Source organism: Motacilla alba, chromosome Z, assembly GCF_015832195.1.
Source record: "Motacilla alba alba isolate MOTALB_02 chromosome Z, Motacilla_alba_V1.0_pri, whole genome shotgun sequence".
In the NCBI taxonomy this organism is placed as follows: Eukaryota; Metazoa; Chordata; class Aves; order Passeriformes; family Motacillidae; genus Motacilla; species Motacilla alba.
The window spans coordinates 37,204,680-37,219,207 of NC_052046.1; the positions used below are offsets into that span (position 1 = coordinate 37,204,680).

Genomic DNA, 14,528 nt, shown 5'->3' on the forward strand with positions numbered 1-14,528 from the left:
GAAAAAGCAAAACCAACAATCCTGATAAAGGGAAGAAATTATATCACATGCTTTCACAGATAGGCAAGGGCAGCATTGAAAACCTTTCACACTCACTAACAGGACACACATACAGAACTTATAACCTTCCAAGGATTTCATGCATATTGTCCTCTTAAGTCACAATGTCTAAGCTTCCAGCCTGTCCACACCATGACTAAACTTAATGCTTCAAAAGAAGAGCAATAAAACCTGCAGTGACTCCATCCTCCTCAGAAAAGCATGCTAGCAGGACAGTACTTACAAGAATCCCTATAACACCCTTTGGTAGGCATTTCAGAACTTACAAAGGTAGTGCTTTGTGATCCTGGGCAGCTTCTGGTCCTTCATTGCAATGTATTCAGAGCACACAACACTGAGTGTTGAAACAGGGAACATTGAAAAAAGAGATGCATGGCAGGTGTGAACACTATGAAGACAACCCATCCTTTCCCTGGTGGAATGCAATCAGAAAAAGCATTCCAACCCAGGACTGCAGGAACTGGTGTAAGACAATAACAGAATCCTGCACTGAAAAATCAACCTGGAAATTTGTACAGAAATACTAAGGACACAGTGGTTTTGCTAGAAGCCTTAGCCAGTTACCCCAAATTATCTGTCCTTACATCTTGGAAAAAAACAGCCAGCACTTGTGAACAGGGACTGAAGTGACATCCTACTGTAACAGCAGCTTCTTATAAAGAGGATGAGCCAGGTCGAGTAGAGACCAAAAGGGAAAGAATAACAAAGGTAATTCACATCCTGTCTTGCTTCCATGACAGCTGAGCCCTGCACACAGAAAGGCTTCTGGGGCTCCCTCCTCTGCTCCTTGTACGCAGTGGAAATGCTGCTTTTATTGTATGCCACATCATTATGTTGCAGCTGGAGAAAGGAAAAAAAAACAAAAAAACAACCACTTTTTGTACTTGCCTATAAATGGTCAGGTCATGAAAGAAATAAATTGCAACAAATTATGAGGTCCTACTCAAACTGCAGCTCTCTGCAAACACATAGTATTCCCAGGTAAGAAGCCACTTGCCCATTTAATTTTATTTTTTTTAATTAAATGTACTTTAGCCATCTAAACAGCCAATATGGAACAGCCTGCTTTTGGGAGCCAGCATGCTCTGTAACTGTGGCAAGTTCTCAGAGTCAGCTTGATGCTGCAAGGCATGAACTGCACATTTAAGTTACATAAGCAACTTTCACTAGAGAATATATAAAATGTCAAAACCTGGTACTATGCCTTATGTTCCTCTGTTTCAGAGTGTAAAAGTTAAAAACTGCTGCAAAACAACCAAAGGTTTTCAGTCACAAAGAGGCATGCTTTGAGCTTTAGATATTTGAGCAGCCTTTTAAGATGAAACTTGGTGATTTGAGAAGGTTTAACGGTTCGATTTTAAAATTTAATTTATTCAATTTTAGCATTCCTGGAGTTTGGAAAGTTAGGTGTCCATCTGGATTCCACAGTTTTAAGATAATCTTTTCAATTCTGAGGTAAAATAACTTGTCTTGATATTCACAAAAAGGCAGTTTACAAACATTATCACATGTCCTTTCCTTTACCATGGACACGTGTTTAAACTGGCTGCCAGCAAAACAGGCTGCTAAATGCTGAGTAGGTTTTCAATCAGCCTGCAATGTAAAAACCCATACCCCCTCCACCAAAATTTACATGACATAGTACTACATAAAGAGATAACATAATCATTGAGGAGTAAAGAAACCACATGAAATAAATGCAGAGAATATTTGCTTATCCAGCCACTAAATAAGGAAAATATAACCTAGATTGAGCGAGACAAAAAAGGAGAGTCCTTATTTTTTATATGATACAAACTATTATCATATTCTTGCTTAAAAAGCCATGTGAACAAGCTGAAGTTACAGTGTGGAGGAAGGAGAGCACAAGCAGACTTGTACTGTGCCACATCATATTTGTTGTGTTTTAAAGGCAAGTTAGCTCATTTCTTGCAGCACTTGTGAAAGCAGGAGAAAAAATAGATGAGGGTGGGGCAAGAAGAGAATTTGAAATGTAGAAACAGAGCAAACCCCCATTCTCTTCTTCATGTTTCAAAGGCATCCTCATTTGCATATCCATAACTGAAAATTGAAAGTGCACGTTTACTTCTACCCTTTTAGATGAGATATTGTACAAATTCATAATGGGCCCACAGTCTGAAGAGACACAACCTAGAGTCCAAGCCACCCCTGAAGTACCAGCAGAACAAAACATGTGCAGGGATACTGCAGCCAAGATCAGCACATAGCAGCAGGTCAGCCCCTCAGCTTGGTCTGAGGTGTCTGTACTTCAGAGACTGTTAAAATAGAAAGTGGCAGATTTTTAAGAAAGCACCAGCGTTCTGTAGTGCTGCAGGTTAATGATATTCTGTTAAAGCCATACGGATCAGTGTCATGCAGACACTAAGGAAGAAGGAGAAGGGGACAAGGTGATGAAGAAAACTGAGACAGGAGAGTGGGAAAGCTGAGGAAGAGAAGAAGGGTAGCTGCATCTCCATTGGTCTCTGTGGCTGTTGCACAGAGTAAAGAGCTCATCCTGAAAATGGCAATTTAATATGCCCACACCCTAGGCCCAGATAGAAACACTGGTTTCAGTGTCTGCCCTCCATAGGGATTCCCTATCTGGCACAAGGTAAAGAGCAAATCAAGCTCTGACTGAGCATCCCATAATCCAAATCTAATCCCTCAGATACTCCTTTGGATACCAGCCACCTTTTGTGCCTGATGCTAGACCCTGGGTAATGCAGCATCAGCTCCTTATGGCCCTTCTCCTTGGCAGAGAAAGACTCTGGGTGCAGCCGGTGCTGCAAGAGTGATGTGTAGGGAGGAGGCCACCAGGCACAAGCTTTGCAGCCCACCTTGAACCAGACACACATCCATACAGAGACACCACAGTCAGACAGCACTTCAGATCAGGTGAGGCACCCCTCTAAAAAGGCTTCAGGTTATGTGCAAAACTTGGTCATCATGTATGCAGGCATATAAGAACGAGGAGAAGAAGATGGTCTGTGTGCTGGTTTTGGCTTGAGTAGTGTCCACTTTCTTCACAGTGGCAGTATAGGCCTGGGTTTTGGATTTGTGATGAAAACAGGGTTGATAACACAGGAATATTTTTGTTATTGCTGAGCAGGGCTCACACAGAGCGAAGGCCCTTGCTGCTCCTCATCCACACTACCAGTGAGGAGGCTGAGGGAGGGAGAAAGGCACAAGAAATTGACAGGACACAGCTGGGACACCTGACCCCAAATGATCCAAGGGATATCCTAGTCCTCTACCTTATGGTGCCAAGCATATAAGTCTGGGGAAAGAAGAAGGAAAGGGAGGAAATTCAGAGTCATGGCATTTGTCTTCCCAAGTCATCCTTACACAGGATGGGGTCCTGCTGTCTTGGAGACGGCTGAACACCTGGCTGCCCATGGGAAACAAATAAATGAATCCCTTGATTTGCTTAGCTTCTGTGTCTGACTTTTACTTTCCCTATGAAACTGTTTTTATCTCAACCCATGTGTTCCATCCCGTTGTAAAAGGGGAGTTGAGGAGGATTCTTAGGGATAGATTCCTCAGACGAAAATAAAGCGCAAACGCAGCAATATTATATCCGAGAACTGCTTATTGATAAAGAAGGGTAAGTGTTGCTACCGAAGCGGGACAGAAAAGAGAGCAGGGAGGGGAAAAGAGAGAGGGAGAGAGAAGCAGCAGGCAGGCAGAGGCGGCCGCCGCGGCAGGCCCGCTCAGCGCCAGCTCGGCAGACGGAGCCGGCAGCTGTGAGCGGTGGCCGAGCGTGCGCAGCTCCGGCAGCGGCCGGGCGCGGGTTCTGAGCGGCGGCAGCAGCGCGTGCGTGTCTGCGGCGCCGGCCAACGACGGCCGCGGGCTGGGGCCGCGGGCAGGGCGGGACACGCGGTGGCGGCGCCGCTGCGGGCTGGGTGCGGCGGCGCCCGCTCGGCCAGGGAAACGCCAGAGCGCCGGGATGTCGCGGCACGGGCTGCCTCGGGAAGCGGCGGAGCCCGGCAGGCCAGGTGCGGACAGGGAGGCAGGAGCGCAGGGAGGGAGGGAGGGAGGGAGGGAGGGAGGAGGGCCAAGCTGACCCTCCGGGCGAGCCCCTCATCCCTCCAAGAAGCAAAGTGGCATTGGTCGTGTCGCAGTTGATGTGCTAAGGCTCCTTCCACAGCCCGATTTCCCAGGCGTTTTTTTTTTTTTTTCGCCAGGCGTTTTTTGCCAGGCATTCGGGCATCTGCTCCACCAGCAAGTGGGGGTCACTCGCAGCCCGGTCGTGGAAGCTTTCTCTGGCCTGATCGGCTGCCAGGCAAAGGCTGCCCGGGACAGGGCTCCCAACACGGGTACAGTCCTTACAGTAATTTTTCACCTCATGTATATCACGTGTTGAGGCCTAAATAAAAATCAAATCGGTCCCTTTCACATCTGTGAAGTTATGATTTAGAAGGTACCACATAGTTATACATAAATACTAATTAATGAATAGCAACTCTGCAAGAATTTTAATTTGTGTGTTTGTGCTTATGTGTAGCTAAAACTGAATTATTTGGCTTTACGTCCTGAATGTGGAAGTCCAGCACATGCTTTTGTATGTGAATAGTCACCTTGAAATCACTGGGAACAGCTGTCACAGTCGTGGGAAGCTTCATGTCTGACATGGATCTGAAGCCTTCTGCAGATGTTTACACGGAACATGACTTTTCTAAATTGTGTGCTTTTATTTACTTTGATGGGATTATTTGCCCCAAGTTAGGTGAGTAATTTGTATGGATTTTGGATTTAGTCTTCTAAAGAAAGGAAAAGAGGAAGAAATTGAAACAGAGAGTGTGCTACAAATTTCTCCTTCTTGCAATAGGCACTTTTACCTGCTGCAAAATGTATTGTCCATCCACAGTTACATCTGAAAAATTACGACAGAGAACTCAGAGTGTGTTTTGCTGCGGTTGAGTGCCTTTGTAGCAATTTGGAGTGACAGCAGGATGACTGCAGCTGATGAAAAAAGATAAGATTATCAAGCTGCATAACCAGCAAATTATTTCACTTTCTTGGGTTTAATTTTTTTATTTTTGTGCTCTAATGCTGGCACTGAGCTTTTGGTTCACGATAAAAACCAATACCTGGTCTTAATTATAGCTCACAATTTTAGTAATTTTGATTACTTTGCTACTTGCATCAGCGCAAGGATAGACTCAAAATATCATTTATCTCTTTTGCAATGAAGAACTATGAAAATCACTGCCAAAAAATAGTTTGTTGAGTACAAATATATCGTCTTAATGACTGTAATCAGTAACACACAGTGTGTGAACAAAGTAAATGCTGTCTTTATCTGCTGGCCATGGGCTCTTAGCTGCTGCAATTATTTCAAAATGAATGGAAGAAAATGCCTTTTCTTCTTCCTTAGAGTGACTGTTGTCTTTCTGTTCTTAAGTGTGATGTGTGCCACAGAGGAAGGAACTAAAGGAACTTACTGTCTATGTTTTTCCACCTCACCAAGTCCAGAAATTACTTTAGAGCAATCTTGAATAGCCACACATCTGTATCAAATTAAAAGATTATTATGACGTTATTATTATTAGAAATCGCTGCAGCAACAACTTGCCAAATGAACCATTAAAAGCAAGCCAGACTCACTGAACCACAGTAAAATCAATTAAGGGATGCTTGGGGCAACATATGGTCTTTGAAAGTCTTTATCTTTTAAACCATTTGATTCTTGCAGTGTTTGTGGCAGAGCTCTCCACCTCTCTTTCATTTGAATGTAAAGAGCCATTTCAAAAACGGTAACTTCCTCGTAGAGACAAGCTCATTTAGTGGTGTGTCACTGTTCAATTGGACCTTTACTGACATGCAGAAATTTGAATTAAAGGGAGAAAACACCTTTTAGTATTAAGGAAAATGGTGTGTACTTTCTGCTTTGGGAACTTCACTTGAGTCTTTCTGGCTGTTCCTCTGCCCTGTGCCCTGAGCACCCCTTTGGTGGCTGTTGTTTTTGAGGCTGAAGTTTCAGAGATACTGAATCATTTTTTTCTTCAGGTGACAAAAAAGGGAGGTGGAAACCCGATTCCCATAAATGGAGTTTCCACAGTTCGAGCCCGCTGTGCGCACCCCGAGCAGCAGCTTGCCTGTTCCCTGGAGCATGTGCCAACACTGCCGTCTAGCCTCCACCAAGGCTTTGTGCACTTTTGCTTCTTGGCTGCCTGTGTTCATGTGCTAATACAGCTTTGCCAAGCCTCTGTCGGCAACTCAAGGTCCTGTAATACTGACTTTTCTGTGGAAACAAAGAATCGTTTGAAGTGGTCACAGCACGAGATGAGGGATGGAAGACAGCAGCAAACAGTAGAGGAGATCTGAAGTGGCAATGCATCAAGAAAACTCACAGTCTGTGTTTCCAGATAGGGAAATGAAACCCATCTGTCCAAACTCTTACAAGATACCTGACAGCACAAGACAGAAAAACCAATTCCAGGTCTGTTCAGTATTTCTAATGACAAAGCATTTGCAATGTCATTGAACAGGGTCTCCTGACATATCACCCCCTGACATGTCCTTTGGGCTCAGTGTTGAATCCTGTGTGTCTCTCTCTCTCCCTTATCCTTCTCTGTCTCATACCACAAATACATCTTTTTTACTCTTTCCCCACAGAAGCTGCAGCTTTTGCTTCTTGGTGTGTGGTGATCTGCGAGCTACTTCTCTGAAATAGTTTGAAGTGCTGTGTTTAGGTTTTATATGCATATTTCATCTGGTCACCTTGGGATTTTAAAACTTCATATGGCTTCCATTCACTATGAACTTGCATTTGTTTACCAAAATCTGAATCTATATAGCCTTTAGGTTACAGATGGTAGTGCATAAATAATAAAGAAGATAACAAATATATAAAATATTTTTACTATATATGTGAATATATGTTATTATTTTTAAAGAGGCAGAAGGGCTCTAGTTTGAAATTGCACAATTCCTCCCTTTTCAAACAGCATGTAATGAAGGATTGAAGCAGTTATATTCAAGCTTTCTGGGTGGTGTAACTTGTGAGAAATTGATTATCATGATATATTAAATTGATTTAAAGCTGTATTTAGCCTAGAGTGGCCTGACTAATGATTTTGTTTCTTGTTTTTGCTCATTTTCAATAGACTTCCTTAAATAATTCAGCTACAACAGTAATCATAGAATCATCAGGGCTGGAAAAGACCTTCAAGATCATCAAATGCAACCTTTCATCATCCACATCCTGGCATTTAGACCATTACTCTAATTGCCACATCCAATCATTTCTTGAACACTTCCAGGGATAGTGTCACCACTGCTTCCCTGGGCAGCTTGTTACAATGCCTGACTATCCTTTCAGGGAAGAAATCCATCCTAATGTCCAACATGGACCTCCCCTGGCACAATCTGAGGCTATGTCCTCTCCTCCTGTCAATAGCAGCCTGGGAAAACAGGCTGATCCCCACTTTCAGGTAGCTGTAGAGAATAATAAGGTCACCCCTGAGCCTTCTTTTCTGCAGGCTAAAAATCTCTGCTCCCTCAGTCTCTCCTATAGAACTTACTCTGTACACCCTCTATTATCTCTGTTGCCCTTCTCCGGACACAGTTCAGCATCTCAGTGTATTTCTTTTAGTGAGGGACCCAGAACTGAACACAGGAATTGAGGCATGGATTCACCAAGTACAGGGGCATGGTCACTGCCCTGGTCCTGCTGGCCACACTATTGCTGGTACAGGCCAGGAGGACACCATTGGCCTTCTTGGCTACCATGGACACATGGCTGGCTGAACAGCCGCTGTCCACCAGCACTCCCAGGTCCTTCACCTCTGGGCTGATTTCCAGCCCCTCCCTCCCCAGCCTGCGGCTCTGCACAGGGTTGTTGTGACCCAAGTGCAGGACCTGGCACTTGGCCTTGTTTAATCTCATACAACTGGCCAATCAATCCAGGCTGTCCAGATCCCTCTGCAGAGCCTTCCTGCCCTCCAGCAGATGAACTTGATGTCATTTGCAAAGGAGACTGAGGATGCACTAGATCCCCTCACCCAGATCATGAATAAAAATGTTAAACAGGACCAGCCCCAACACAGATTTCTGGGAAGCACAACTGGTGCAGCCACCCGCTGGATGCAGCACTGTTCAGCACCATTCTCTGGGCCTGGCCATCCAGCCAGTTCTTAATCCGGTGAAGATGCCAAGCCACGGGCTGCCAGGTTTTTCAGGAGTATGCTGTGGGAGACGGTGTCAAAGGCTTTGCTGAAGTCCAGGCAGACAACATCCACAGCCTTTCCCTTGTGCTCTAGGTGGGTCACCTTGTCATAGAAGGAAATTAGGCTGATCAAGTAAGACTTGCCTTTCCTAAACCCATGCTAGGTGGGCCTGATCTCCTGCTTGTCCTGTTCATGCCATGGGAGCACACTCAAGAAAATCTGTTCCATAACTTTTACTGGCACCAGGTTTAGTTGTCCTTACATATTCTTATCAACCTTATAACTAACATATATCCATGGGTACTGCTTCATGTTAATGAGATAAGATTGCATTTGAAGGAGAATCTTTTGTCTCCATTAAAGCAGCTGTTAGTGTGGCTGCATACCTGGGTGAATCAACTAATCATTTCATTAAATGAAAGTCCTCTTAGGTATGCTAATCAAAAGCATGTTGATCACAATTTTTCCAAACAACCCCCCTGAAACCTAAACAAACAAACCACTTCAAGGCTAATAAACCAGTCTTACTCTGATATATAAGCTATGTTTTATTAAAGAGGATTAAAAAGAAGAAGAAGATCTGAGGGAGATTTCATCAGCATTATGCATATATTCCTTTAGCCATCTCTGGTGATGTCATCTGAATGGTTAATGCTGCCTAAACATAGTTACTTGCTGCATCATTTTTAATGTGACAGGAAACACAAGCTTTCTGCTCTGAACTGCATCTTCTTGGGTGAGAAGATGCTGGATACTGAACACTGAGACTAAGCCCTTCTTATTAAATCCCAGAAGCAGGCTGAGGGGTTTCTGTGTGCTTCTTGACTTCTATGAGCAAGCACACAACCAGAAGCTGAACAGAGAGTTTTAAAAAGAAGGAGAGGTGGAATATATAACACTGTCAGTGAACAGCTTCATAGACAGCTTTTTCAGAGAGAGGTAGATCTGTGTATTAAAAAATGAGATAACTGGCTTTAAAACTTCGTAGGTGTGGTTCAAACCCAACAGGCAACTTAAGTACTATGCAGCTGCTTGCTCCCTCTCCAGCAGGATCAGGGAGAAAATCAGAAGAGTAGAAGTGAAAAACTTTATGGGCTGATATAATAACAGCTTAATAGGTAAAGCAAAAGACACATATACAAGCAAAACAAAACAAAGAATTCCTTCACTGCTTCCCAGAGGCAGGCAGGTGTTCATCTCCAAGAAAGCAGGATTCCCTTACACATAACAGTAACTTCAGAAGACAAATACCCCCCCCCTCTTATTCCTTCTTCCTCACCCAGCTTTATATATTGAGCATGATACCACAGGGTGTGGGATACCCCTTGAGTCCACTGAGGCCAGCTGTCCTGACAGTGTCCTGTCTTCTCCCAACTCCTTTTGTACCCCCAGCCTCCTCCCTGGTGGTGTGGGTAAGGAGCAACAAAGGCCTTGGCTCTGTGGAAACTGTGCTCAGCAGTAACAGAAAGTGCTTTATATTATCATCACTGTTTTATGTGCAAATCCAAAACACAGCTCCACACTAGCCACTGTGAAGAAAACTACCCCAGCCAAACCCAGTACATTCTCTACTCCTTACTTCATACAATTTATGTCATGCTGTAGTCCTACATGATTTAACAGAATCTTATTGATACGCCCCCATTCCCTCTCCATCCTTTGATATAATACACAGATATCACTCCCTTAGTCTATGGACACCCCCTCCAAAAGCCCACCAAATGTTAACATATGTCTATAGAATGTCAGCTGAATTCATTTCAGGGCCCATGAGCTGGGGGTCTGTCTGTTCTGCTGGTCCCTCAGGACAGGATAGGAGAGGAGAGGTGATGTGGTGTGGTACCTGTGGCCTAGAGCCAGCTCAGGTGAGGTCACTGCTGCATTTGCATTGTTTATTTTAAGACTTTTCCTCCATTGGTTCATGTGGCTCCTATTACAGTAATTCCTGTAAGCAAAACTCAAAAAATGGGTTACAACAATTAAAAGGCATTTTGTGCCAGACTGAAGGGTTTAAGAGTGTAATGAACTCCTCACCTTGCTTTTAGTCTGGCCCCTAGAAACACGGGTTCCTGCTATAGCAATTACAGGGTCCACCACAGACCTCCATGGGATGCAGAGGGACAGCCTGCCTGACCATGGCTTCACCACGGGCTGCAGAGGAATGTTTGGTTCATCACCTGGTCCTGCATCTCCTCCTTACTCCGGGAAGGGGCTTCTCACACTCTTCCCCTGTACTATGGACTCATCCACAGGTCACAGTCCCATTGGCTCAAGTTCATAATGGAATTCCAACCTGTCCAGTGCAGAAGCTGCAATGTCCTGGCCAGCTGCCAGCCCAGGCGCATCATGGCTGTTATCAAAATGTTCCCAGCCACAGCAGAGTGAGATAAGAAGCACAGCACTACAGCAAACAGCCACTGACAAGCACTGGATTGCAATACAGCATTAGGCAAGCGACCCCTGTGTGCATGCACTGGAGCCTGCTGATTAATAATTTAACAGCCGTAACAGCTGACAGTTTCATCTATCACGTTCCAATCTAGTCTATCATAATTGGAGGTTTTGAGCTCCACATTGGGTCCAAAGAAGGACTGTTGTGGTTTAACCCCAGCCAGTAACTAAATCCCATAACTACTTGCTCACACCTCTGTGGTGGGATGAGGAAGAGAACTGGAACAGTAAAAGTGAAAAAACTCATGGGTTGAGTTAAAGATAGTTTAATAGGGAAAGTATAAGTCACACAAAGAAGGTAAGCAAAATAAGGAATTCATTTATTGTTTCCCATAGGCAGCCAGGTGTTCAGCCATCTCCTGGACAGCAGGGTCTATCCTGTGTAAGGATGACTTGGGAAGACAAATGCCATGACTCTGAACTTCCTCCCCGTCTTTCTTCTTCCCTCAGATTTATATGCTAAGCATGGCACCATAAGGTAGAAGACTGGGATATCCCTTGGATCATTTGGGGTCAGCTGTCCCAGCTGTGTCCCCCCCTAATTCCTTATACATCCTTAGTGTCCTCACTGGTGGCGTGGGCGAGGAGCAGCAAAGGCCTTGGTTCAGCAGGAAAAAAAAATCCCTATATTATCAGCCCTGTTTTCATCACAAATTCAAATCACATTCTGATAGATTGAAAAAAATTAGCCCTACCCCAGCCAAAACCAGCACTTTCCCACTGGACTAGAAGGAGGTATTTTTTAAATCTCTGTGGGGCCTTTAATCCCACTTCTGTCTCATGGGGGAGGTAAAAGTGGCTTCTTGCTTCTGCCATTGTGCTGATATGACTTCAGGTCAGCATCAGGATGTGGAACTGAAGATGTTTCTAGGATCCTTGACATTTGCCCTACCATTGAGCTGTGACAGCAGTACAGGAGAGAGGATACAGAGAATAGTCAAGACAGGCTAGAAAACTAAAAGCTCTTGAGTGAGGCTCTCAGTTCTTTTAATATACACAGAAACATCACACAGGTTTCTCAGTTAGCTAAGGCCATGTCATAAAAAGAGAAAGGTCTCCTTCTGCCTTAGCTTGTTGTCACTGTGCAACGTCCTTGTCATCAGCAGGGACATTATTAAGTGTTTCATCTCTCTTGTAAGCAGTCATGGTCTCTGCCTTGGACTTCAGGAACAAGAGAAAATGGACAGGTCTTGGTCCTCTGATTTTTAGAGAGGCATCCCCGAGCATGCACACCAAGCAGCAGGCTAAGATAAAGGGAGAGAAATTCAGCTGCTGTTGCTGCTGCTTCCCCATAGTCCTGCACGGCTCCAGCCTGCGGTGCAGGCAAGCTAGCTTGGAGGGGATGCCAGGGAGTATTTTGCCATCTCGTGGCAGCTCTGAAGTAAAGCATCTCTGCATGATCACACAGACTCACTGCCTGGAAGGAACAAAGCCAAAAAAGAGAGATTTCCATTGAGCTGGCTGCAAAGTGACACTTGGAGGGTTTGCAGCAGAGCAGGCCACAACCCTGAACTGACCAGTATCTGACCATGTGCAGCTGCAGGTGCACACCAGTGGTAGGACCTAAAACAAAGGTTGAGAAGATAACACTGAAGAGGGCCCAGCCTGGGGCAGGCTGGTGGTCAGAGACTATTTCTATCTCCTGCTCTTGGTGTCATGCTGCTGGAGATTCCCAGCTAGTCAGGGAAAGGAGTGGAAAACTGCAAGCTGGTGAAGGCTTCAACACCACAGTGAGGACAAGAGCACACTGAAGCTGAGCTCTTCTGGTGTGGACAGTGAAGAATGATCCAGCCAGTCAGCTTTGGCTCAGAGAAAGTCAGCAGAGAGGCAGAGAGCACAGAAACCTTTGGAGGAGCACTGCTATAGCTCTATGACAATTTTCATGTATTTACAGGGTGATGTACCTAAGATGGGAGATGCTGAGCAAACTCAGGAATTGAACAATATAAACCTTCCACTGACCTCCTTTGCCACAGAAGCTGTTGCTGCTGTGCCTGAGGGAGCATTGTCCAATGTGCTAGGGCACACAGAAAGAGGGCTGGGGGTTGTCCCTCCTCATCAGGGACTGCAGATCCCACTGTCAACAGCACAGGCACTGCCAGTGCTCTGACTGCTGCTCAGGAAGACATGAGACCTCTCCACACTCTTATTCCCACACAGCTGCTGGCAGGGAAAATTCCTGCTGATGTCCAAGTGACCGCAAAGGCCCTGATGGCAGAAGAAGGAGGGCCAGGTTCACCAAGAAAAGATTGTTCCCCAGCTTCAAGAGGAATGTGGGATGAGGTGCTGCCAGTCTGTATGGGCAGTGGCAGAGGAGCCACATGAGTTCTGCTCTTCACAGTTGTGTACCAGCACCTCAAACCAGATCCATTTTACTTCTAGAATTGCTTCTTTTCAGCTCAGAAATTATAAACCCCTGTGAAGAGCGTGGAATGCCTTTCAAGTATACCTTTATATTTCCATGACCCAGAGATGAATTGTCCAAGTGGGTCCCACCTTGCCTAATAGCTCACACATGCACACAGCATTTATCAAGTTGACAGAGTACAATTATTTGAGATACAAATCCCTCCTGTTATGCCAGCAATGGGAGTGGGTATTGGCCCTGATGCCAGCAAAGGGTGCAGGTGCCAGTGCAGCTCCAGTCAGTGGGGCAGGATGGGTACGAGTGCCCCAGGTGCACCTACTGGGGAACTGAGGCAAGTAAAATGAGTGAGTCTATCCACCCACACAGAAAGCAGGACTGCAGGTCACAGCCCACATGCCTGATGCTGCCTGCTGTGGACGCAAGAGAGGTTGCATCTGCCCTGAACACCAGGGAAAATTACTAGGGGATGTAACTCCTATGCAAATGTCAAGGTGGGGTACCAGGTGAGGAGCAGGCTCTGGATCTAGGCAGGTCATGGAGGATAGGCCCGTGCGGCTACCGGGGGAGATCTTTAGGAGTGGAGTACCTGTTGGGAAGTGCCAGAGCACGAATTTGCTCTTGAGCAAGAAGCAAAACCAGCTGGTGTGTGGGAATCAGTAAAATGGCTCAGGATATGGGGCAGAGTTATCACATGAACAGAAGGGCTGTGCTTGTACTCTGGGCATCTGTGAATTCATGTCTGCTTTTCAAACTTTAGTCCATAGTGACTGTGGGTAAGAAAAGGAACATGTATTACACGAGTCCTGGTAGTAATATATGTAGGTACTGTGGCAGGCTGTGCCTCACCTGTGGCAGCCTGTACAGCTGGCATTGTCTGTGTCCTTTGTACACTTGTATTTACTGCAGGTATGCGCTTGTAACAATCAATAAGGATAGTTATTTTTCTCTTGCCTGGTAACGGCTTATGCTTTGTCTATCTCCTCTTTGCTACATGCTATTTATGTTTTACTTGCCCAACCAACCACACGGCTTTTCCAGCCTTCTATGGATTCCTCTAGCACTCTCGGAGACAGTGCCAAGCTCTTGCTGGCGCCGCCGGCGGGCTCTGCCATTGCCTAGGGCAGCCCCTGGGTCAGGAAGCGGCACTCCAGCGGCCGCAGGGGGCCACCCGCGCCCCTAGAGAACGAACCCCAGCTGCGCACCACCGCGTCAGCCACCACCTGCGGAACGAAGCACGTTCCGCGCTGGCGGCGCCATCGCCGCCACTCCCCTCGCTTTTACTCCCCAGGGGCCGCCGCCGTCCCGAGCTGCTCCCTGGGGCCGCTCAGTGCCGCCAGCCCTGCCGCAGTCCCGCCCGCCCCGCGGGCACTCACCAGGCGGCGGAGCCGGCCGGAACCCAACCGCGCGCCGGCGCCATCCCCGCCCCGGCCCCTCCCCGGCCTCCGCCCCCGGAATGGCGTCACTGCGCGGGGCGCGGA

At 46.2% G+C, this 14,528-nt stretch overlaps 1 long non-coding RNA gene across 1 annotated transcript; it reads left to right on the forward strand.

The window, feature by feature from the left end:
- The first annotated feature begins 3,829 nt into the window (after positions 1-3,829).
- Positions 3,830-6,989, forward strand: LOC119695713. Its single transcript, XR_005255345.1, has 3 exons — positions 3,830-4,055; positions 4,565-4,786; positions 6,070-6,989. It is a non-coding gene; the product is annotated as an uncharacterized LOC119695713 (long non-coding RNA).
- The last annotated feature ends 7,539 nt before the right edge of the window (positions 6,990-14,528 follow it).